Here is a 26,480-nt window from a genome sequence, read left to right on the forward strand (position 1 = left end):
ACATTGCCTGAGGTCCTAGAGCTAGGTTTCCTATTCCTATTAAAATGTAGGTTTACTCATCCAAAGCACCTAAGCCAATATCTAAGCCTAATCTAGTTGTGTGTCACAATTACTTTTTCTCCCAGTGCTGGGGATCAAACCTCGGGCCTTGCATATGCTAGTAAGTGCTCTATCACTGGGTTATGCCCCCAGCCCTGACAGTTACCTCTTCTTTAATATTTATTTTAGAGTTCTAGGCGGACACAATATCTTTATTTATATTTATGTCGTGCAGAGGATTGAACCCAGTGCCTCAGGCATGTTAGGCAACGCTCTACCACTGAGCCACAACCCCAGCCCCCTGACAATTACATCTTAGGCCCCATTTGTGAAGCACTGAACTAACAATTATTTGAAATTTTTTTTTTCTTAATGGAGTTCAGTCTCATTTTTGGCAGCAAGGTGTCTGAATTGATATAACCAAGGTCATGTGGCTAACTCAAGTGGCCCAGTATTTAAACTGGTTTTCTCTAAAATTCATGTTCTTTACCATTTTTCCCCCCGTTTGCTAGTCAAAAGAAGTCAAGAATTGTAGTGCAAGGACGACTGTTGTAAGAACTTTATATAATTTCTGGAGGACTTTATGATTTCTATGTGTCCATTGTTCTTCCTTGCTATTGTGTTTCCCATAGATAGTTGAAGAAAAACAAACTCAGGCTGAGTACTTATCTGGGGAGACTAGGAGGAAAGACACCCTGCAGAACTTTCATCATCAGAGCCCTGTGCAGGTGGGAACAGAGACGTGAATATGATTTCCAGGGTCATGCAAAACCCAGCTTCTTCCAACTCTAGCCTGTGGCCTTGGGCTCTGAGTGATACTTCCTGTGGCCATGTCACCAGCTGTGGACCATCATTAGGGTGTACAGGAACACCTCACCTAATGGTACCCATACCTGATGGTCATCTTCCTGCACACCACAGATCAATTTTACCAAAAGTAAAAATGGGTCTCATTGTCCCGAGGATCATTTATTGGCGATGGCCCTTTTCGTCCCTGTAAGAAGCAAACTCTGTGGACCCACCTTCCATTCTTTACTTATCCACATAGAAATGTCCTGGCTTAGTCATGAGTGGCCCTGAGGTTCTCGTTCCTTTTATTATAAGGATGATGTACTTAAAATCTTGAGTTTTTCTAGAGGTCCATCTTAATATTGGCTAAAAATGGCAGAGACGATGGTCCAACCCAAGTATCTCAAACCCAAGTACCTCAGCTTTCCTTGTCTTTGTCTCCAAGAAAATTAATCAGGCTGTGTCATTAAACCAGCGCTCCACGGCGGGGACAATGAAGTTTGACGAGCGCCCGCTGTCAAAGAACAGAATTACGGTTCACTTTAGAGAGCTTCGTGGGCTGAGCTTTGATGCTAGGTGGAGTCTACACTTCGTTCCATGAACTAGAATCCGTGTTCCAGTGACAAGCTGAGGAGACTGGTTCTATCGACAGAAGAGAACCAAAAGAACCAAAAAATGGAGTGGGTCATGTCACAGTGACTTCCCTTGTATGGCAAGGACAGGGAGAAAGAATAATAGAAAAATAGTGATGGCTAACATCAGGATCACAGTTAATCCAGGTAACAATTTTTTGTTTCAGGATAAAGGGATTTTATCTTCATGCCAGTTGAAACTGGCCGGTCTGGGAAATCTGACTGTTCTCTCTAATCCTTATTTCTCAGGTCAGAGAAACAGCTAGTTAGCTTCAGCCTGGTGACATGAGATTCCAGCATGAGTGCCGTTATTATTATTATTATTTTTTTGGTACCAGAGATTGAATTCCTGGGCACTCGACTCCACATCCCCAGCCACATGTGAGCCACATCCCCAGCCCTATTTTTGCATTTTATTTAGAGACAGGGTCTCACTGCATTGCTTAGCGCCTCGCTTTTGCTGAGGCTGGCTTTGAACTCATGATCCTCCTGCCTCAGCCTCCTGAGCCACTGGGAACAGCTCCATTTTGATTTTAGCCTGGCCTGTTGGGGCTAGTACAGGGGCTTAGTTCTCCAATGACCTCTTGTAATTTTTTTCAATAACCCTTCATAGGATTCTTTAATTTTCCAAGAAGCAGAAACTGATGTCCAAAAAGAGGGAAATTGGCTTGTCCCACTTCGCTCTAAGGCAGAGTCAGACGGCGCCGTCCTGCAGTGGGGCGCTGCGTTCTGCCGTTAGACTTTCCTCTGACAGGGCGTCAATTTCATGGGCAGAACGAGAGGTTGTTCTCGTCGGCCTCCACGGGCCCACGTGGCTCTAATGTTCTGCGATTCTCTCTCTGAACTCTCCTCTTCCTCCCGCGTGGCCTGGGGATGTGATGGCGACGTGCTCCGGGATGAGCCCACGCTTTCAAAGTCTTAGTGGATCCTAAATAGACTCCGTTAATCTACACGGGGATTTGAATCCTCACGTAAGACATTTTCCTTAATTAAGCCACATTCCAACACGGAAAAGTCGTGTTCGTACAAACTCGAGGATCAGACTTACAGCTGCCGAGCACACAGAGTCTCAATTAGCCACATCCCGATGCTCACTGAGAAAAGGTCACCAGAGTTTTCAGTCTTTGAGATACTTAACATTCAAGGCAGCCAGCGCCACCGCCATCCACGGTCTGCAAGGAGACTGGGTGTATCTGGAAGGGGCCTCGGAGGGAGTGGGGGTCACTCGCCAGCCATCTGACAGGCCTGGAGGCGGTACTCGGCGCCAACTCTACGTTAAACCCCGGCATATCTGCACCGGTGACGGAGACCAGCCCGCCTCCCGCACCCTTGGATGTTGTCCTTCTGAACATGGAGGACCGGACACAGTGGAGAAGCCAAGCTGGGTTATTGGGCAGCATGGAGGACAGCAGCTGCGGTCTTCCCCTGGGGGGAGATGAGATGGTGCCCACTACTCTCGTGGGGGAGCTTATAGATTTATTCTGAAGCACTTTTTGGGAACAGGATCTCACTGTGGCACCAGGCTGGTCTTGAACTCACTGTGTTGCCCAGCTGCCCTTGAACTCCTTGAACTCCTGGGCCCTGGCCTGGCCCCCCTGAGCGCTGGGATTTACTCTCTCAGCGACAGAAGTGCAGGCTCATTATGAAGGAGAAATAGGCCAAAGAAGGCTTACCCTGCCATGAACGTCGGGTGAATGGTAGACACTGTTGTGTGCATGCACCTAGATTTGGGAATCACCCCTTGAGCATGCCGCCGTGACGCGAGGAGTCCTATCTCATACTTGGAACCAAGGAGAGCTGAGCAGTGAATTCCGTGGACCAGCTGAGACCCAAATAAATGACTTCTACATTTCAGAGAACACAATTCCCTTAAAAGTTTTCTCTAATGTAAGGGGGATGGGGGAAAGTTATGAATAAATTAAGAAATTCAAACCATTGGTATGTTTTCAGCCACTTTTGCTTCTCACGTGGCACCATTTGCCTCTGTTATAAAAGACGAAGCTCTTAACACAGCGAATCCCGGATATACGTCTCCCATAGTGTCCGACTATTTTATTTACGTGGTGATTCATTCCTACATTGCCAAGTGTCCCACATTTCCATTTTGTTCTGTATCCTGGGTTTCCACAGTTGCCAAGTGTCAGAGCCACATTGAAGCGGAGCCCACGTTCTTAGCCTCCTGACCACAACCTCTTCCGTCCTGAATTCTTCAGCACCTCCCAGGAGTGGTGGGAAACAGCTCAGGTGGCCTGCCCTGGGCGCTCCTCTGAAGCAGATTCTCCACCCTGGGGTTTGCAGCAGGGATGATATCCTCCCTCTATTCCTAAGTGATACCAGTGAATGATGATTTCAGGAGTGAGGCCAATTTTCCTTAAAAATCTCTATTCTGTAAGCTCTTTATGGAGGCTTCCTACACCGCCTCTAGGGAACATTGATTCATTTGGCTGGAAATATTCTTGAATCACATTTGTAATAAATAATAAACATATGATCCATGTTCTTTTATCATTCAGTATGATTTTGGAGAAGTGCGAGAACTAACGGTTGGTTTTCACTATTTATGAATGACTGTCTCCTTACAGACCTGAACAGAAAAGTTACTTTAAAAAGTCGAATGTTTAATCATGCCAAAAGGGCCTCTTACAGATCCTCTGGCATCACAGTTGTTTGGAAAAAAATGTCATTTCCCTCAGTTGCCTAGATTCAATTCCGTTTTGTTTTTCTATTTCAAAAATCTTTTCTTGTATGACGTCTTTGAAGACTTTTGCTCCATTTGCTAACTCCTTTCCTCATCCCCTTTCTTTTAAATCCGTGTTACTGGGCTCCCACACCATTATCTGCTCTCTGACTGCTTGACTTTGTACTTTCACTGTATCTAATTCACCAAGTTTATACCCTCCTTTCCTTTCGCTCAGTTTCTGGTTGTTTCCCCTGCACCACACCTCTCACAGGTATCTATCTTCCTAATTCCGTCTTGCCTTTGAGTCATTATTATTTTTAAAGGCAGTGCTCCCATTTAGCTGAGCTATGGCCTGAACCTTTCTGTGACTCCTTGATTGCTAGATGCCCTTCTACCTGGGGATTTGTTTATTTGTGCTTGTTGGTAACTCCTTCCCTCCCACCTTGGCACTGATGCTTTTCCTTCATCTCCCTGTTGCTGGCAGGGACCCACCCCAGGTCTTCTCTTTGTTCTCTTCACAGGCGGACGGTTTCTTGACTCCATTCCAGAAAGGAGGGACCCTGCGGTCTGAACCAGGGCTGGAGGGCGGAGTTAAGTCCTCTGTCTGCTCTTCCCTGCCGTGGGACATCGGGGCCTGGGGACAGTGTGCCCGGTGACAACTGAGCTGGCCTTGCTGCAGACAGTCTCTGCAGGGCCTGGTCTCCGGGGCCCTCTGCAGTCTCTGCCCTGACTCACCCTCCCTGGACCAGGAGGCTCCCGCGTCCCCAGAGCAGGCGCCTCCGCATCCTTGATCGTCCTGGAACTCGTCTCCGTGGCGAACGGTCACACTCAGTCTTCTCTGCCTCGGTTTCCCTCCTTTCTTTCATTGCTCTTCACAAGAGTCTCGTGTGGAACGGCTGAGGTGCCCGTCAACAGAGGAACAGGTGGAGAAAGCGAGGTGTGTACCTGCCACAGGCCGCTCTGGGGCTGGGCAAAAGAATGCTCACCGTTCCTGCTGCAGGATCCCTCCTGGGGGAGGTGTCTCAAATTCAAGTGCAGAGGAGCAGACAGCAGAAGGGTGGTTGCCAGGGACAGGGACGGGTCACTGGAGAGTCGTTTTCAGTGGGGACAACGTTTCAGTTAGGCAAGATGAACAAGTTCTAGGGATGCTGTGCAGTCCCAGGTCAGTGGTCACCAGCCCTGTGCACTTAAAAATTTAGGAACGTAGGTCCCATGTTAAGTATCACACACACACACACACACATGCGCACGCGCACACACACACACACACACACACACATGGGCGGGGAGGGCCACAAGGAAGCACTTGGAGGTGATGGATGAGCCATCTTCACTGTAGTCATGGGTCCGTGTTCACATGTGTGTGTTCAAACCCATCCATCTTCACACGTAATAAATCCATGCAGGTTCTGAATGCCAACCATTTATCAATGAGGCTGTTAATAATAGAAGAAAGGAGTCTGCAACCTGGTCATGGTGAGCTGAAGGACTGCGGAGTGGGACTGAAATGGGGGCAGGGTCCACTGTATCCTCTCCTCTGTCACCTGGGAAACGTGGAAACAGCCAAGGAGGCCATGTGGCCCGTGTGACATACGGATGGCCCAGGGTCCGTGGGGCCACGGGTGTCTCCACCTCCTGAGCTGCTGTTTTAAGGATCCTCAGGGAGGAAATAAGATCCCCCCAAGAAGCCTGGCTTCCAGCAGGCCCTAAGACACGGGCTCCGCCACCTTCCTGGTGACCAGGGACAACGACCGCATCACGGCCGTATCTTTGCCAATGGCCACAGTCCCGCTTCCCCTGCTATCCTGCTGTGCAGGCCTGGCCTCTGTGGGCTCTTGGATCTGCACCATCCACCCCAGGAGACCCAGGCCCTCTGTCTCCCACACGCGGAGGATGCGGGTGGATGGTGGCTGGAGAAGCCGCCAAGAACACAGAAGTCCCAGTCCTGACTTGCAGGGTCACGAGAGGCCTGCCGACACAGGATGGAGTCCCCAAGGATAGCCTGGCCAACCTCGGAGGCTGGAGGAGCGTCACCTTACTCAGGACTCACGGCCGCCCCAGCGGGCCCTGTGCATCTAGGAGTGCCACGGGGTGATGTGCTCTCGTCTCTGGGGACGGCCCCGGGAGGGTGCAGCCCGGGATGAGCTGGGTCGCCTCCCCCAGGAGAGGAGTGAAGGAGAGCCAGGAAGGCGCGTCCTGGGGGTCCAGTGGGGGCCTGGTGAGGAGGGTTTCCTCCTGTCAAGCCTCAGGGACCCTCTGAGAGATTCGCTCCAAAAGAGCGACGACGGACAGGAATCGTCACCCCGATCACCACTCCCCTCCATCTTCCTGCTGGGCCGCGGGCTCTGTTGGCTGTGATCTGACTCGGCTTGGCGGGGGGCCAGCTGGCCACCCCAGGGCCTGCGGTGAGAGGGCTCACATAGAGTATCCAGGGACATCCCTGCCCGGCTTCTTAATTAGAGCGACTCCCAGCGGCTGGCTCCCTGCGGGCTGAGAAGGGACGCCCTGGAGCTGGGACGTGGACGGGCAGCTCAGGTGTTTAGCACAGACAGAATCAATGCAGAAATTTCTAGAAAAGGCAACAGCATAAAAACCGAAAGCAGGTCAGTGGCCGCCCGATGCTGGGAGTGGTTTCAGGTGACTGCAGAGAGGTGTGAGGAACTTCATGAGGGTGACACAGAAGCTCCAGTCCTGGATTTGGGTCCCGCTGATAGAGCTGCATCCGTGGAGACTCATGGAACTGTGTGCTTAGAATGGGCGGATTTCATGGTCTTAAATTCAATAGAGTTTATGGTATTAAAGTCAAGAAAGCTGCTAAACACACACACACACACACACACACACGCGCGCGCGCGCGCGCACGCGCGCACACACAACTTGGAAGTCGTGATAATGCAATTGTGTAAGGAGAGAGCAGCCTGGAAAAATAATGAATGTTGGTGTGGAAGGTACTGAGTCAGGACTCCGGAGATTGTCACCAAGCCACGGAGGCTGTGGGCAGTGCTGAGCCAGCCCGATTGTCCTTTCTCACTCCCACCCCACGTCCTCATTCCGCAGACAGGGAAACTGAGCCTTGAGATGGAGAGCTGGCCTCGCGGGCACAGCCCCTCGGGATGAACTGGGACGTGAACACCAGAACCTGGGATGTGGCCTCCTGATAATCAATTAGTTAATTCAATGGGTCCATCACCTGTGTCGGAGTCCCAGGCACGTAGGTCTGACCTCTGACCTCTGACCTCACGACTCCCAGCTACCCAAGCCGGGCCCCTGCCTTCGACCCTCCAAGCCCCAGTTCTCAGACTGAAGATGGTGGTGCCTATCTCTGCAGGTTCTCAGAAGGAAGAAGTGAACTGGAATCAGGAAGATAGGCCAGGTTGCTCGGCAGAGCTCTCCCCGAAACGGAGGTGCAGTTCAGCTGGAATACACGGAATAGACTGGTCTCTGTGTCCACTCCCTGAGCGCAGGGGTGGATGGTTCCACAAGTCAGAGGCTTTGGCCAGTATCCAGCGCTCCATATTGGGGCAGTGTGCTTTTAATAATCCCCTGCCCCGTGTCCTCTACGGAGCGCGGGAGACGCACTGGCTCAGAAGTCACACACGCAGCACAACAGGCCGGGAAGCCGAGAACGGCAGTGGAATGTTCTGGAGCGTCGTAGGGTGCAGGTGGTGACTTCATAGGCCCTTTCACTGGCGGCACAAACATGGAGACCCTGGCTACCCAGAGAGGTGGGCCAGCTCTTGCGGTGACTCCTCTCACCCGCTGACGTCACCGAGGACAACTCTCTCCGGGTGGGCAGGTCTGCAGAGATCCTGGCCCCCTTTCTCCAGGCCACGGTGTGTCCAGGACTGAGGCCCTTCCTCATTTCATCTCTTGCTTCCTGCGGATCCCCAAGGCGCCACTCTGAGTGGGATTCTCCAAGTGGAAACCACCGGACTGACTTCCCAATGTCACCAGTGCCTGTCGCCTCCTCCGTGGGACTACCCCAGGGCTGCTATGCAAAACGCGGCTCCCCGGGCCGCCATCCAGCACTGCGCCCACATCCCCTGCAGATCCCTGTCCTGGCGAAGCACCCTGTTCCTGAAGTAGCTGTCCTCCTGCCTGGAGCGTGACCTCTGTCCTAGAGAAACTAGCAGAGTCAGGGGGTCCATCCCGGTGGGCAGGCCTGCTGAAGGGTGCCCTGTCATTCTCTTTTAAGTTCCCAGAAATGCACGGCCATGGGTTAAAAGAGGATTGTACCATCTTCCCCCTGAATTCCTCAGTCCTGGGGGAGAGCCAGCAGGAGGCGTCGTGGACGCAGTCAGCTTCCTTAGCGGGCTCACGGGAGATGGAGCCATCGGGTGCCGTCTGGCTCCGGTTTTAAATTGCCGAAGTTAAGGCAGCAACTTCTAAAATGGCCCTTCGCGTTCTTGATAATGACTCTCCACCTTCCTTGATCTGAATGAAGAGAGATCGGTGGGGAGACAGACCGCAGGCCAGGACCTGGAATATCTTAATGCTCTAAAACACGGACCTGGGAAGCGAGAGCCCTGAGACCCACGGACTTCTTTCAAGTGTCTCCGTTTCCACTCTCACTAGATGGGAAGGGGGCCCCACTTTTTAGGCAGGCATGTGGTCATTTACAAAGCACAGATGTAAATTACCTGGTTCTCTGTGTGGCGGATATTCTTCCAGTTGCTTTAATAGACCATGAAAATGGTAACGCCACGCGGAGCCGTTAAATGCCCAGCTATTTAGCCCAGCAGCCCTCCTGGTTTAATAGTCGTGCTCATTTAGCGGGTGCAATTTGTCACCGAGTAAATCTAATTTTGAAGTAGGCTGGGGAAGGTAAGCAGCCCCCCAGGAGGCCCGGGCACCCCTTTTTGTGGAGGGAACATTCTCGATGGCTCTCTCGATACTGCACACCTGCTCCTGAAGAATGGGTAATGAGCGAGGCTTTTTTTTTTTTTTAACGTGACTCAAGCTGTGAGAGGTTTTGTGGTGGTTTGTTTCTGTTTGGTGGTTATTTGGAACAGCCGCGGGAACCAGACACGCCAAAAGCGTTTGACGATTTCGTCAGCGGGTGATGCAGCCCGAGCCCTTGTGGGTTCTTAGAACCGACGCTGCAAGATGACCCCTGGGTTTCCACCTCCGGTGACCCATTCCCTTGTCCAATCCCCTCGCCCTGAGGGTGGGTGTGACCTGATGTCAGTCCCAGGACAAGGTCACTCATCAGTTGACTTGGAGATAATAACAAGGGAGGTGACACCAGGTGGGCCTGACCTAACCAGGCGACCCCTCAAAATAAAAGGTGGCATCGTTGAGAGTCCCTCTGTGGGTCTTGAGGAAGAAAGCAAATAGCCCTGTCATGAACTGCCCATGGAGAGAGGTGGCCTCTCGGAGCCTCAGTCCTGTGACCAGAAGCACAGACTCCTCCCATCCACAGTGAACTTGGGAGAGGGCCCGGCTTCTGATGAGATTTCAGCCTTCATCTCAATTTCAGCCCTGGGAGGCTCTGAGCAGAGAACCCAGCCTGACCCCCACCCCGAAGTGGGAGATCACAAAGCCATGCTGCTCCTAGCTGCTCGGCCGTCCGCGAGGCCACAATGAGAACTGCTACAAGTTCAGAGCAACCAGAGGACCAGCCTAAAAGATGGAGTCTGAATTATAAAGTCTCGCTTGGAAAGAAGCAGTTCTGCTCCACACAGTGCATCAGACAAGCTGTTGACAAACGCTGTCCAAGCACAGGGCCTTCCAAGATTCCTCACGGACCGGCTGTGACACGTCGTGACCCCTTTATTCAGGATCTGGGCCACGATGTTGGTTAGTGTTTACTTATTTTGATGTACGAGTGGATGGAGGTTGATCTTCCTGTTTTCTGCTGTTGGTAGCCTTCTGCTGATGATAGATTAATGTCTTACTCTGTATATTATGATACTCAGCCTGTCGAAATGACCAGATTGAAAACTCTGTGTCACTGAAACCCGGTCACGTTTTTCTACACCCAGGGCTTAGGGGAGGCTCCACCTCGGTAGGACAGAGGCGTCCACTGCCTTCTCTCTGGGTCCCTCCACGTGACATTGGCTTTGAGGAAGTTGACTGAGGCCATAGTCCCAAGCATCTCCATCCTACGGCTCGGAGATTCTTCATTATTCTCGTTGCAGTTGGTCTCGTCTTCACAGGGCCAGACCTGAGTTCCGATTCCAACCCTCTGAACCTCAGCATTCGTTTTTAAAATGCTGAAAAGATATCTCTCTTAGAAGACTTTGAGGAATGGGGTGATTTCATGGGGGCAAGCCCGTGGGACGCACTTAGAACATACATACTTATGTGCGTATCCAATAATGTCTGCTTCATTCCGATACCTCTCCTATCCCACATCCCCCCTCCCCTCCCATCACTTCCCTCTTCCTAATCTAAGGTAGCACTATCTTCCCCTGGTGCCCCTGCCTTATTGTGAATTAGCTTCCACATATTAGAGAAAACATTCGGCCTTTGGTTTTCTGGGACTGGCTTATTTCGCTTAACATGATATTCTCCAACTCTGACCATTTACTGGCAAAAGCCATAATTTTACTCTTCTTTAAAGCTGAGTAATATTCCATTGAGTGTTACTCTGGTCATGTATTCATATATGAGCACAGAGAAGTTATGTCTGATTCAGGGCACTGTCTTCCCCCCTCCCTTCCCTTCGTTCCCCTTTGTCTAATCCAATGAATTTCTCTACTTCCCTCCCGACTCTCCCTTGCCATGGCTCAGCCTCCACATATCAGAGAAAACATTCGGCCTTTGGTTTGGGGGGGGACTGGCTTATTTCACTTAGGCTGATGTGCTCTGGTTCTACCCATTTACTGGCAAATGCTGTAATTTCATTCCTCTTTCACCCCTTGGCTTTTACCCAGAGGTCGGCATATGACAGTGACGCAGCCACATCAATGTTCATGTCAGCTCAGTTCCCAAGAGCTAAGCCATGGAGCCAAAAGAGGGGCCCTTCAACAGATGGATAAAGAGAAAGGAAATGTGGGTTAGATACCCAACGGAGTGTTGCCCAGCCACGAAGTGCCCCCTTTCTGGATCAACTGGAAGAGAGGGGGGAGAATTCTTCAAGGTAGTGGGCATCCCAGGAGGGAATCCGTAGGCCTCAGAGGCTGCTTTATGGAGCAAACCTGAGGAGTGTGCAGGGAGATGTGAGAAACGAATCTGGTGTTCTGCTACGCGGGAGGGTGTCGTTCCAAAGAGCCACCCCCCAAAATTCTGAATGTTCTCACCACGAAGAGATGATATCTGTTTGGGGGGAGGTAGAAATGCTACCCCCGACTTGAGCATCACACGTGTTTTCCAGTGTTGAAACACCATGTGCCACTCCACGCACACACCTGATGATTAGGCATTGATTCAAAACGTAGACATATTTTTAAATAAAATTAAGAAGGATAAATGTGAGGACTGGAGTTGTCAAGTAATTTGGAAGCTATGGAGGATGCCCAGTCATTTCCAAAGGTCATGGGTAAGTGGGAGACTCAGCCTTGGGCAAGAGGAGTGTCATGCTGGGACTTACTAGGGGAATTGGGGGTTCAGGTAGAGGAGACAAAGGCCAGCTCCCAGGGGGACTTGCCAGAGTCCAGTCTCCTGGTGCAGGCCTGTCTGGACTCAGGCTGGCTCTGGAACCTTCCTCAGTGTCGACCTTGCCGACTTCCCCACCATCTGCTGCCCTGGGCTGGCCGCCATCCCGCCTCCAGGTTCCTGTGTTCGGACGCTGTATTTTAAACCCCAGAGGGTGACTTTATTCCCGGTCCCCTGGGGAGGACCCTGCACACCTGCCACTCTGCCCTGCCTACAGAATGAATCACACAGTCCGAGTGGACCCAGCGAGATCACGGCGCCAAAGCCAACCTGCGTTTCGCCCTGCACACCTGCCACTCTGCCCTGCCTACAGAATGAATCACACAGTCCGAGTGGACCCAGCGAGATCACGGCGCCAAAGCCAACCTGCGTTTCGCCCTGCACACCTGCCACTCTGCCCTGCCTACAGAATGAATCACACAGTCCGAGTGGACCCAGCGAGATCACGGCGCCAAAGCCAACCTGCGTTTCGCCCAGGGTCATGCTAGACCAAAGTCAGCTCACCGTCGGGGAAATGGATATTTTTTTCATGGGTTTTATGATCTGAAAGATTGATGGGCCACGACTTTAAAAGCCCGTCCAAGTTATGCAGAAGAATGTCCTGATTCCTAGGTGCAGGCTGAAGTGTTTAGAAATGAAGGGTCGCGAAGGTTACTTTCAACTGGGTCAGCAGAAACACATACCTGGAGACAGAGAGAGAGAGAGAGAGAGAGAGAGAGAGAGAGAGAGAGAGAGAGGAAGAAAGTGGCCAGTTGTAGCACTTGGCTCTGGTGGTAGGTGTATTGGTGTATTGCGTGTGCAGTGTATTTGGTCTTTCAACATTTCTCTGTGTTTGAAAAGTTCCATAAGAAGCCACAGGAAAGACGCTTCACCTGTGTTTTAATTCCGCTTTGCACACCCAGAGGTGCGTTTCCCCTGTGCTTTTCCTTTATGATACTGGCTCTGAGCGTTTGGATGTATGGAAACTTTTCCTAAAGCCCACCCCATATCCAGTTACGTTCCATATTTTGTTATTTTATTCCCTTAGAATTTGTGCCCCGCTCCCTTCTCCGTGAAGCGTGGATTTGCGTTCTGCTTTTTAATGTAATTTCACATTTAACCCGAGTAGGGTTGACACGGCTGTGTCTGTTCACTGATGTCTTGTTTAATAAATCCAAACCGTCTCCAGCCTCTGAGATTAAGCCCAGCCAACGCTCAATCTCTCATTAGGACGGGGACGTCTGTAACTTTCCCCAGCTCGACCGCCACAAAACGACTTTGCATTTAGTGACGGTGGCCTAGAAGTTCCGGGGAATTAGAGCCAACTCAATTTGACTCACTTTGATCCCAGCCTCTTAACATAATTTTCAAGTGTTTGACCCAATCAGGATCATGAAGTGGGAAATTTGAGGAAATCTGATTACGGAAGGTCTTTTCTCTTTTTTTCCTTCCCCCTGAGGGTGAGGGGGGGGGATATCCAAAGAACTGTTGGAACATGTTTAAAGACATGGCACAGCATGGGCCACAGCACAGCGCGGGAGACAAGACACTTCAGAGTCAACCGACCACAAAGGCACCTGGGTGTCCTCGCCGGGAGGACACACTTGAAGAGGCGGGAAGAAGGTCCGAGGCCTGCAGGGATGCAGGAAGGAGCTGACTGTGTGCTTCTCACAGGTCTTCACCCCTGAGCCAGTCGGCTCCCTCAAACGGAAGGCTCAGAGACGTGGGTGATTCACTTAACGACACACAGCTGGAGATACACATCCAGTCATCAAAGGAGAATTTCGATATCCTAGGCCCCAAGCTGGCCCTCCCTCCCTCACCCCTCCCCTCCCTCTCTCCCTCCTACCCACGTCTTCAGAAAGCCACGCTCTTTTCTGGATGGCTGGTCAATGGTTATGATCACCCCCACACACACTATTTCAAAACAGTTGAAGTTACTGTTTTTTCCTCCTTTGACTGAAATATAAATTATATCCCCAAAAAGTCACACGTGATGATACGCAGGCCTATGAGTTTTGACAGTCGTAACTGAGTCGCCACCAACCACCAGAATCAAGAGCCAGAACGCATTCATCACCTGAGTCCTCTGTCACCCCCTGTCATCAAACTCTCTCTCCATCACAGCCTCTGGAATGCATGAACCCATGTAATTCTATATAGTTAAATTTCCCCAAAACAACATGAAAATGGAAACATCCAGTATACAGTTTGTTTTCTTTCACTAAACAATGCTCTTGAAATTCATCCAGCTATGGTGGGTATCAATGTTTTTCGCTGAGTAGTATTCCATTGAATGGACATACCGCAGTTTATAACCCCTTCCCCCAGCAAAGGCATTAGGATGGTTACTAGACATGGTTCATTCCAAATAAAACCACTGTCCACATTCATGGATGGATCTTTGTGAGACTCTTATCTTTTCATTTCACCTGAGGGGGACACATATTCTGGGGGTGAAATTTCAAGGCCTATCCACAGTATTTTATTTCTTTAAAAAACAGGCCTATCAAAGGCAAATGTAATTCAATGAGGGTTTAATAAATGTGAACTAAGGGACCACCGGTGCTGTTTGTAATACTTTCCTTAAGCTTAACAGATTATTAAAAAATGAGTCTGACGAGCTCGTGCAATATGAGCAGATGGATAGCGCAGGGGACGTAGGCAGGGCTTGGTGGTGAGGTCATGCACATGGGCTTTGTGACCGTGGTGAAGTCCTCTGCTCCCCTGTGACACCCACAATCCTACCCACACCACGGAGGCCCCTGGGGGATTGGAGAATTGAAACAGGCCAGCCTCGTCCCTGGCTGAAGGACGGCCTGTTGGGATGATACAGTCTTTCCGGATGCTTCCACCTTGGGGTGCCGCCCGAGGCACTTCCCACAGAGGCCCACAGGCACCTTCTTCCCGATCCTCTCCCCTCTAGCTCCACATTAGCACGCTGCCCACGCTGCCGTCTTTTCTGGTCACCACTCTTCCCTCCTCCCTGTTCTTGCACACAGAGCGTCTCAGCCAGTGGGCGGGAGTGTCCAAGGCACCCTTGACCCTTGTGGACGTAGACCATGAGGGTACCCCAGGCCAGCTCCCTCGCCCCCTGGCTCAGGAGGAGGACCACCAGCCCGAGGCTGTAGACAACACACCTGCAGGTGCTTGGCCAGAGCAAAGAGGTGCAGGAGCAGAGATCATCGGTGGCCGCCCGCCGGGTGGCCTGGCCAGCTGTCCAGGAGCTGACGGCGGGGACACGTTCAGGCAGAAAATGCTCCTTACAAAACGCCTCCGGATTATGTTTCAGAAAGTGGCATGAGCGGCGGGGGTGATAAATGGTCTTTTAAACCTCCTGAGCATCCATCAGCTCCGTGCTCTGGCCCTTCAGGTAATGCAAGGAGCGAACGATGACGAGCCACGTGAAATATGGCCCCGCTCACCATCCACTAACTAAAATGTTTCATCTGGTAATCACTCCCGAGCAAGATTTATTCTGGGTTTCACAAACATCTTTTTAATTTAAATTAGATTTAAGGGCTCCTCTCTCTCCATCATCGGACTTCCTGGAGCTCAGCTTGGCTGAGTTCCTTTCCCGTTAACCCTCTCGCGTCACCTTCCCAAAGAGGTTTCCAAAGACAGAATTCTACGGGGAGCCGAGCAGTTATCGTTAACCCCACTGGAAGTTCAGCCTAACGCTATGTTTTCTGGGGAGTGGGCCGGGAGTTCCTTTGCCGAAGGAACCGAGAAGAAATCTGACACGGAATCGGAAGCCCATGTGCCCTGACCTTGTCCAGTGCCCTTGACTTGTGTTGCAAACGCAGCTGGCTGGCATCACTTCTACCGCCAGCTCTTCTTTGAGTTTTTTTGCTGGTTTCTGCCCTCCCCCTCCCCACCCAGTAGTAACCCAGATTTTCCTCTTCCTGCTCATCGTGTGGAATGACTACAGAAGAACTCGAGCCTCCGAGGACCAGGGTTGAAACAATCGGGAGCTTGCTCCTCCCTGGGTCCTACCTACGGAGTCACCAAACTCAGAGGCTGAACGTTCTCATGGAATTTCAAGGACCACACCGTTTTGTAGGAAAGGTTTCCTCCATCTCAGCACGACAAGGGCTAGATTCTTCACCACGATGCTCCTTCTTTCTATGCATGGAGAATGCATTTAGCAGAGCTGCAGGTCAGCTTGTCCGGTAAGGGACATAGACACCATATGTCACTCGGACGTGTGAAAAGGAGAGAAGGGAAGGAATAACACAACCTGAGTCAGGTGGGGGCAGTTGGATGTCCACTTTGTCACCTGCTTTGTAACTCTTTCTGTGGGCCTTCTTCCCTGTCCATGAGCGTGTAGGTGATTGACAGGAGCACAGCACCTGGCACGTGGTCAGTGCTCCATTAACTAAATCATGTCCCAGCAGATCACCCGTTTTGCTGAGTGGATGATTACATGGAGGACACCAGAGAAGAACGGAGGGATCCCTGTGGGCAAGGGGTATAGAGGAACGGTGCAGAGGACCTTGGCTAAGAGGACAGAGCCCTGGGCCAGCACAGGAGACTCCGATGGCTTCTCCAGAAAGCCTTCTCAGGAAGCCTTTTACCTGCGGCACCTGACAAACGTCTCTTCATAATCATGAGGATATTTACATGAAGAAAATAGCCTTTCCAGGCAGCCCATCAGGAGGCAGACAGCATGGGACCCCATGAAGAGCAGAGGAAGGATCTAGATCAGAGAGCTTCCTGGGGGCAGCGAGGAAGGACGTGGGCACTGGCATCGGACACGTTGGGCATCAAGTCCTGATCCTGCCTGTGACACATGACAAATCAAGTCATTCAACTTCCTTAAGCCTCAGTTTCCCCATCTGGAAAACGGGGGTAAAAATACAATGAGCACATGACCTTGTGGAGATGAATCCAAAGGCTTAGCATTGTGTTTGGTACAAAATATTCACTCGATAAACTTTAACTACTACTAACTAATGTCTTTAATATCAGACTCTGGGACCTCTGCTCTTCTTAGTGTGTGTGTGGGGGGGTCACCTGAAGTTGATACAGGCTTCCCTTTCCACCAAACACACGTACTGCTCACCACTTAACTTTAATGCCTATCAGCATGCCAAAGGAACCATTAGTAAATATATATATATATTTCTAATTTCAGTTATAAGATTCAACATTAGCAATTATTTTTCTTTAGGACTTGTAATTAGTTTCATTGCATCATAAACCTCTCCTGAAACATTGTTATATACAGGCTTCCAGCAAATTCTGAAAAAATATTACATCTCTAGCTATACCTGGATTCATATATATCTATGAGTTCATTGTAAGGGAGGGGTAGGCAGTGTCTCCGTGTCCTTTCAGAGAATCACAGAGGATGTCAACATAAGAAATTACCTGGGAAATACTATTTCTGAGAGAAGAACAGGACAAGGTTTAATTTTGTTGAACTGAGGTCATCGAATTACTTCTGACCCCAAAATGCTTATTTTTCATAAGCAGATTTATTAATTGGGATTCTTGAAATCGCAAGCAACAGAAACCCAACTCTAATGCACTTAAGTAAATAATATCCAAGTAATTGTATTGACCACGGATGAAATTCAAGCAGGGCCTAATCCAGTGACCGAATGACGTCATTTGTCAATCTCTAAACTGGGTTTTCTCGGTACAAACTAATTCTCAGAAAGGCTCTCCCTAAGGAATTAAAACCAGAACGCTGCCAGCCCTAAGGTTCCCATAAGATGCCACCTTCAGAAAGGAGGAGTTAAGGTGATTTGTGGTTTTATCCATTTTTGCAGTGTCAGGGTGGGTTCTCAGCAGGCCAGAAGGGACACTGTCACGGTAGCAAGGAGGACATAGGATGCAGGGATCCAGCTGATCTAAGTCACCAGATGCGCACCTCTGGAACTGAAGCAGTTCAGAGAGGGAAAGAGTTCATTCTGGGGCTCACAGTTTCAGAGGTCTAAGTCCACGGATGGCCGATCCCATCCCTAAGGGCAGAGCATTATGGCAGAAGGGCATAGCAGGAAAACGGCTGAGGAAATGACTCCAGGAAGCAGAGAGAGAGAGAGAGAGAGAGAACTCCCCTCTCCAGGGACAAGATATACACCCCAAGGGCATGCCCCCATGACCTTCCTCCTCCAGCCACACCCCACCTGCCCACAGTCGCCACCCAGTTAACCCCTCCCAGGGGAGTATTGCACTGATCAGGTGAAGGCTCTCAGAACCCAGCCATGTCACCTCCACACTTTCTTGCATTGTCTCACACATGAGCTTTTGGGGGACAGCTCACATCTAAACCCTAACGATAACCTTCAACGATGAAAGGATTAAGTCCCAAATAACCCCAGCGCCCCACTGGCCATCTGAGATCTGTGTCTGGCCCAGACCAGCTCCATGCTGAATTTACAGAAAGATGGAATTTCTCCCTGGAAGCTCTGAACCAGACCATCAAGAGGCCCTTCCAAGTCCTCTCTCTCCGGGAAGTTTTGCAAACAGCAGCACATAAAGGAAGAGGGAGAAACACCAGAGCTTCTGGAACCCGCTCCCTGAGTCCTCCAGCAGCCAGCTGTGTCCTGGCCACCCTGAAGTGGAGGCAGCAGAGTGCAGAGCCGGTGCAAGACCTTCAGCAGATCTCAGTTCTAATGCGATGCCAGGGAGTGCCCCGGGCAGCCCTCTGAAGGGCTGGAAAGTCAGGCTGGTATCCAGGAAAGACTACGACGACTGGGTTTAGTATGCAAATCGGCGGGTCAGAAAGCACTTTGTGGTGATTGGGAGAGGGATGCTGCTTCTCAACTTGGGGGAAACCGCACACCATCAGATTCCTGCTGGGCTTGATATTGCATGTGCTACCATAACGCTTGGAGTCGGCATGCACACTTCGTTTAGAATGCATAAGTCGTCCTGGGAGCCTCTCCAGGAAAGGAGCAAGCCGGTGCGCAGCATAGTACATGCAAAAGAAATGGAGCCCCAAGGCAGATTTACATTGTTGCAATTTCACCTGGGAGAGCTCCCTGCGCTTCTCCCCCAACTGCAAGTGAAGTGGGAGGGCAGATCATCTCTCCCAGGTCAGTTCTTGCCCAGTTGGCCTGTGTTGAGGATTCTGAGGTCATACACTCCCTCTTTAAAAACAACTCTGTCACCATTTTGCAATTTTATTTATTTATTTGATTTTTTGGTCCTAGCCAAGGGGGAAGAGGGGGTGGCACATGTCATTGTTGGAGAGCTACAATCCATCTGTTTTTGTGGCCATTTGCTGGGATTGAAAGATCTGACAGGAACAATTTTGGAGGAGGAGAGGTTTATGAGCTGTTGGCAGGTTCAGAGGTCTCTGTCCACAGATGGCCACCTCCACTGCTCTGTGCCCAAGATGAGGGACCACATCAGGACATGAGGGAGGAAACAGCTCAGGACGTGACAACTGGGAAGCAGAGACTAAGCTTCGCTCACCAGGGACAAAACATGTACCCACCTCCAGCAATCCACCTCCTCTGGCCACATCCTCCTGCCCACAGTTACCACCCAGTTAATCCATTCACTTGGATTAATGCACTGAATCAGGTCCAGACTCTCATAATCCAATCATTTCTCTAAACTTCCTTGTATTTCTCACACGTGAGCTTTTGGAGGACACCCCACAGCTAAGCCATAACACCATCTAAGGCAGAAAATTCTGTTATTCTAAAATACTCGGAAATTTTTCCTTGAGGCTTGAGATGAGATGACTCTGTTGAATCCCTCTCAATCATATCCACCTCAGTCTTACAGAAATACTGGGGGCTGTGGACAAAACACAGGGCACCCATGTTCCGTTTGCCAACACACAGAGCCCCCACCTCGGGTCTGTGTTCAGGGAACTCTGCGGCGCACGGAGGAGCTCCAGCCTGCGGAATCACGGCCCCTCTCGGCTGGTGTCCATTCCCTCTCTGCCCTGATCATGTCTTTCTTTTCTGAGCGTCCACAGCCTCACCGAGGCCAGGAAACCACGTCTAAGCAGCTGCAGAGTTCCTGGGGTGGGGTTTTGATCAAAGTGGGTGGCTTCTCTGCTCCCTGTGTCTCTTCAGCAGGCCTGTCCCTGCTCCTGACCTCTGGCGTCTTTCCAAGGCAGCACGCCTTCGCGCCACAATGCGATTCAAAATGCACCTTCTAGCATCAGTGGGGAACAGACCCCTCTGCTCAGTGCAAGAGGAAAATCAAGATGAGCCAGACACAGTCCGCGTCCTTTCAGAGGTCACAAGTTAGGGAGGGAGACAGGCTTGGCCACGGCCAAGGGTAATAAAAACCAGGCTGTGATAAGTGCTCTAAGAGAGGTATTCAGAAGCAGAACACCGTGGAAGAATGGAGCAGGGAAAAACATGTTCTGGATGGGTAGGTTTTTGGCCCGTCTCCAGAAAAGCTATTTGAACTTGGCAGTGAAAGATGGATGCTAGGGTACTTTCCAGGGAACGCAGGAAACAGATGCAGAAATATAGCGGGTAGGGCGTGCATGGCGTGTCCAGAGAACAGTGAGTGCATGGTTCGGCGTGGCTGAAATGTCATCTATGTGCAAAGCAACAGGGATGGGACAGAGATTTATGTCGGCGTCACAATAACATCCTAAAACTCTTCAATCTGTGAAACAGATATTGGAAACCTAAGGACGTAATAGACACGGGCTACAGGCTGAGCTGCGGATGACACACAGGGCCCCTGCTCCCAAGAGGCAGCAGTAAAGGGAGCTCACATAACAGCACCCGTCGTGGGATACTGTGGGGTCGGTTCTCCAGGGCAGACGTACGGAGGGGCTCTGCCCCAAAGAGCTAACACCAGTAAGGAGCAGAGGCAAGGTGTGGGTGAGCTCAGGAAAGATGACTCTGTGCGCTCAGAACAGACATGATGGGTTCTGGCACATCTGGAAAATTGTGACAAATTGGAGGGAAAGGGATGGGAGTTAAGGCCAAAGAACTCAGGACAGTCTGAATGGATGAAGAAAAAAAGGCTTGACTTATTGGAAATTGACTTGGAAAATTTTAGAGATTGCAGCGAAGCCTTCGATCATGCTGATGGTAAGCGCTCATTTTGAATGGCCCACGAGTTGTAGTAGTATATTCTCAGCACTCCGTATGTTGCAACTGATCATTTTAAGGCCCGTTGGTGTGCCACTATGTATTAAAATGCCCCATGACCAGAACACAAACATTTAATATAATGAAACTTTGACCTGTGGGAACAGGTATCCACTAGACACATCTGATTACTGAAGACTTACATGTGGCTGATGTATGGAGGAACTGCATGCAGACTACTTAAAGTTCTTAACTGAAATTTAAGCTTAAATAGCTAGATGTGGTTCACGGCCACCATATTGGATAACACCAGTCCAGACAAAGCAAGAATGTGAAAACCTGAGACATGAAATTCGCTAGCACTGTGTCGTCTAGAACATGGCTGCAAGAGTAAACAAGTGTAGCAACTCGCAGGAAGGTCTATGCCAAGTAGGAATGCCATTGGTGTTTGTATCTGGAATGTTCCACAAGGGCTCATGTTGAAGGCTTGGTCCCCAGTGGAGCACTATCCAGAGGTGGGGCTTCTGGGAAGTGATTGGATTGTGTGGACTCTAACCTCATCCATGGGTTAACCCAGTGATGGGTTCATAATCCAGTTGACTATTGAGAAGTACTGAGAACTGTAGGAGGTGGGGACGAGTTGGAGAAAGTAGACCACCAGAGGCATGTACTGGAAAAGTACATCTTCTTTCCAGTGCAGCTATCTCTGGCTCCTTCTCAGCTGGCCTGAGGTGAGCAGCCTCCTCTGCCACCTGTTTACATTCCCATGAGGTTCTGCCTTGCCTCAGGCTCAACACTGTGGAGCCAGTGGAATATGGATGGAAGCTTCTGAAACAATGAGACGTAATAAATCCTTCCTCCTATAAGTTGATTTTCTCAGGCATTTTGTCACAGTGACAGAGTGCTGACTCATACAGCCACTAACTCCTTTCTGAAAGTTCTGAAATCATGATAGATAGATGGAAAGCCCAGACACTCTCTCTTCCTGGAAATTACTTTCCAGTTAGCATCCAAAGGGCCACATTGAACAGAAAATGGCTTTGAAAGCCGTAGAAATGGAATGGCAAATTTTAAGACAAAATTTAAACCTCAACCGAATGCAAGTGTACTAACCTTCAACAGCATGATCTTACAAAAGGATTTACAGTCCAGAATATGGAAGGAATAAAACATTGCCCCTGAGATAAACACATCTTGCTTTTTGACCCACCAATGATCATTTCCTTATTTTTTTCTGGTAGCAGCATTCAGCCTTTCTTTAGGGTCCTGCCATTTCCACATGGAATGTGGAAACAGACCTTTAAATTTCAAACCCTGGGCTTGATGGCCCGGGCCTGGCCAACAAAAGTACTTTACCAACCTACAGTCAATGATTAGTTCAGGGATGAACCAAGTGCACCACTTAGAAATTTCCCTGAACCTTTTTCTGGTTGCCAGACTCTTCTCTGAAAGTAAAAGGCACACATATCATGGATCTGGAGTTTTTAGTAATCGTCTTGCTGTTTGAGACAATCAGATGCAGAAATTTCGACCCAGAGAGTTGGAAGAGTTCAGATCCCTACATCCAGCTGTGCCAGAATCTGCAAGCCACCACTGGGAATTCCCAGTGTTTGAGCTGTTCAATTTCCTCTTTTTTTTATAAAACTTAGTTTGAGTTGGATTTCTGCCATTGGCAACCAAAGCTTTTATGAATACATTGGCTCGCAGAAGATACAGGTCTTCAGATTTGATAGATGTTTTTTTTTTCATTAATTAAATCTAAATATTTGCCTCCAACAGACAGGTGAAATGATTTTTCATTAGTAACGAATGACGGTGAAGCAGAGTGATTTTTCCTTGTGATTATTTTAGCAATTAGAAAGTAAAAGAAAATAAAGGAGAGCTTGGACTTTTCTAATATTTCAACAGCTATCGTACGAATGAGCTGGAAACAAAGATGTTGGGGGGCGGGAGATGCCATCTATTTCACCACTCCTAAAATTCAAACACAGAGTCTCCAGTAATTGTGACCCCACCGGCAACATCCGTCTTAGGGCACTGACACAAGGGAGAATTAAATTTTGAAATAGGAGTCCTGGTTGAAGCCTGCCATCCTGATAGAACATCAGTCCGCCTCCTCTGCAGTTCCTCCCCCGTCCATGCTGATGAGAAGCAGAGGACCCCTCGGGACTCCAGGAGAGGTGGTCCCAGGTGATTGGCACTGACCACGGGAGTCGGCAGGACACCCCCTTGGATTAGATCAGGTCTGCACACCTGATCTGTGGACCTCCAGGACACCCTAAACAGACAACCCCAGGGGAAAATCAACTTTATCCAAATTATCCACGGATGTCAAGGTCGTTGTCAGCTGCAATGAGCTGTTGAGAGAGCCTGGGATTTGCAGGACATGAGTCCATGGTGGCTGGTGAGGACAGGAGGGCAGGCTGGGGAGAGCAGAGGGCTCGAGAGCCTGGGAGGGAGCCTGGCTTGAGCAACTGCGTGCATCATCAGAACGGCCGAGTGGGCAACTGGAGACGGCCATGTTTGGAGAAAGAGAAGAACATCAGGCTGGTGATCGGGGCGGGGAATGGCCTTAATGAGAGGACGATTATGAAGAATTAAACAGGAGAGCCATGGCCAGGGTGGAGCTCAGTGGTGGATTGCATACCTAGCCTGCTTGAGGCCCTGGGCTCTATCCCCAGGATGGAAAAAATAGATAGAATATAAAGCTTATGAAGGTAGCTGAATGGAAAGAGGGAGGCAGCCATTGCTTTAAGAGCGAGTGTTTTAGATACATGAAGACCCAGAATCAGTAACCAAGACCCTGGTGCTAGAGAACGTGGCTCTAGAATTCAATGAGGGAGCTCAAGTCTGGATTCTACCATTTACCTATGCCGTGGGGGAGGGGAATCTCAACGGGGGAAATCACATTTCCAGGACCCCTGCGGCAATATCCGGGGACAGTTTTAATCGTCACACCTGGGGAGGAGGGATGCCCCTGAAGTCTTCCTGGTGGAGACCAGAGGTGCAGTAGCATATTCCACAGCGCACAGGGAAATCCACCAGCAGCAAAGAATCATCTGGTCCCCCCAGGTCACTAGTGCTGAGACTGACAGACCCCATCAGGGCAGGTAATGAAGTCCCCAGCAGAGTAAAGAGGAGCCACAGTGCCTAATTTCTGGGCACTTCAGGGTTCAAAATCAGTACCCGCAAGGTGCATGGCTCTGGGAAGTCTTCGGGACACCCCCACTATCCATGCTCTATCACTGGGTACCATGGCTGAGATATTGATGCAATCGGGTCACCCGGCAGGGCTCCATGCTGGCAGGAAGAGCGTGACCGTACAGGACATGTGCCCCCGCCCTCGATTCTCTGGACTTCCTTGGAGGGGAGCTGTTAGAGCTGGGGGGAAGGAGGAGGCTGCCTCCAGAGACAGGTTCATCCTTGTTTCAGCTTTGGACACCCCCTCCCCCCTGCCCCAGATGTCCTGGTTTATATATAGAACTTCTCCTGCAGTAGGTCTAACCAGGTAAGAGGTGCTTCGGAGCATTACCTGGGTTAGAGCTAAAACGCTTCTGACAGAAATGGTTTCCAGGCAATCAAACTGATTCCGTTTCTGCTGCTGTTGAGAGTGGGCTGCTCTGTGGCAGGATGGATGGATGGATGGATGGATGAGGCATTGTGTGTGTGTGTTCGAGGGGTGGCTGTAACCAAAGAACAGCTGATTTGCTGCTGGAATTATGCACCTATGAATGATTTCGTGTTTTATACCTGAATGTTTTTTCTATTTGCCAAGATGGTATGAAAAAACAGGTTGAATAGATCTTGGGAAATATAATTGTTTTGTCGCCAGACTGTAGCATGGGTTGTGTGTGGAACTAAAAACTGTCTGCAGAAGAGTTGGGTGCACATTTGAAAGATTCCTCCACTAGTCAGACTCACTTAGCTCCTTAATCCCTAACCTTGGCAGCTGAATCCCAAGGACGTGTCCCGATGCACACAGGAGCAATAAACAAACAGCTCAGGGCTCCGGCATCACAGGGGAAAAAATCGCCCATTTCTTTTAAATAGATTGCAATAAAACAATAGCGACGGAACATTTAGTGGAGGACAGAATCAACCAAAGCACTCTGCCTTGGTGGCCTTTAAGAGACTAAAAAAAAAAATAAACAAAAGAGCCCTGGAATGGATACAGACAAATCCTTCCACGATGGTCAGCTTTCAGAGGATTATTAATCAACCTCTCGTCCAGAATCCCAGATTCTTTTAACCAGAGCAAAGGTGAAAGGAAGTCATAAAAGAATAGTCGGTCAATCATCCGGAGGACGTGTGTTCCTACATCAGCAATTAAACAGTCCTTTCTGCCTCGTCTTGGTGTGTTGGTGCTGGTCAAGTTCAGGGTCTGTCTTTCACAGACTACTTAAAAGAAAAATAAATGGAAAGATATGCTGTTTGGCAGCCTTTTGAGAGTTTTTTTTTCTTCTTCTTCTTCCTACCCTCAAGTTCCTGGTTTCTAGTAAGAGATTCCGACTGGCCTCTAGTTGGAAGGGCGTGGCTTGGAACAGGTGACTTAAACTGAACCGATTGGCCCATCTCATTCCCTCGGGCCTCCGCGATTGGCTTATTGTTGAGATGGGATCTAAGCAGATCTTTTCTGTGGTGCCAGCCAAGACAGTCCTCTCATAATCAGTCTGTTTCAATGGGCTTCCTATCACGTGTCACCCAGAGTGTGTGAGCTAACGTCCTGGTGCCACCTCTGCGTGTCAGTTACTAGAGTTGATGTCCACTGTATCAGCTTCCTGTGGCCGCTGTAACAAAACACCACAAAGAGCCCAGATTTATTACCTTGTATCTGTAGGTCCCAACTCTGGGCCAAACTCCAAGTTGTTGGCAGGACCGTGCGCCTTTGGGAAGTTCTAGGGCAGAGTCTATGTCCTTGACTTTCTCATATCTTGGGGACAGCCTACATGTGTGGTCCCTCCCTCTCGTTCCAGAGTCAGCCACGTAATGTCTCTCTGACTCGGTTTGATCTGTCATTCTTTCTGTGACCCCTCTTCTGCCTCCCTTTGCCAGTTTTAAGAAGGGTTACAATGTCATCAAGGCCAGTTCAATACAGGACGATTCCCCCATCTCAAGGCCAGCTGAGTGGTGACCTTAACTCCCACCTCCAGCTGAACTCCCCCTTTCCACCTGAAGCAACGTGACCATAGGTTCCAGGGTCGCGGCCTGGACTCCGGGGGAGGTGATGCTGCTTTCCACCTTTATATGGGAACTTCCTCGGGAGGCTTCTCCATCTTGGTGGAAGACAGGGCTTCGTGGCACCCAGTTGGAGTGATATGAATGGCACTGGATCTGCTGGTCAGGAAGTTTGCTACTTTGGCATGCCTACGTTTTCGCACCTTTGTAAATATTGCAAAAAAAAAATAAATAAGTTTTAATAAAATTTGTTTTACAACTTAAAAAGACATCCTTGACCTTCACTGTTAACTCTTGTGGTAAGCAAAGGGATCAGGTAAGGGAATGAACAATAGGGTGAGGCTCAGGAATGGCCTGGCCCTGGGTTGACCGTCAGGGGCAGGGCCAGGGTCCTGCTATAGAGAACACCATCGCTACACATTTTTCAGGACCCTCCTTAAGGAAAATAACGTAGGAGTGAAAATGTGTGAGAAAAGTGAACATTGACTTAGAAAGAGAACACCAGCCACAATAAATTCCATATTTTTACAAGTTTACCAAAAAGCACAAACATCAAAATTCAGA

Source organism: Ictidomys tridecemlineatus, chromosome 10 (assembly GCF_052094955.1).
Source record: "Ictidomys tridecemlineatus isolate mIctTri1 chromosome 10, mIctTri1.hap1, whole genome shotgun sequence".
Classification (NCBI taxonomy): domain Eukaryota; kingdom Metazoa; phylum Chordata; class Mammalia; order Rodentia; family Sciuridae; genus Ictidomys; species Ictidomys tridecemlineatus.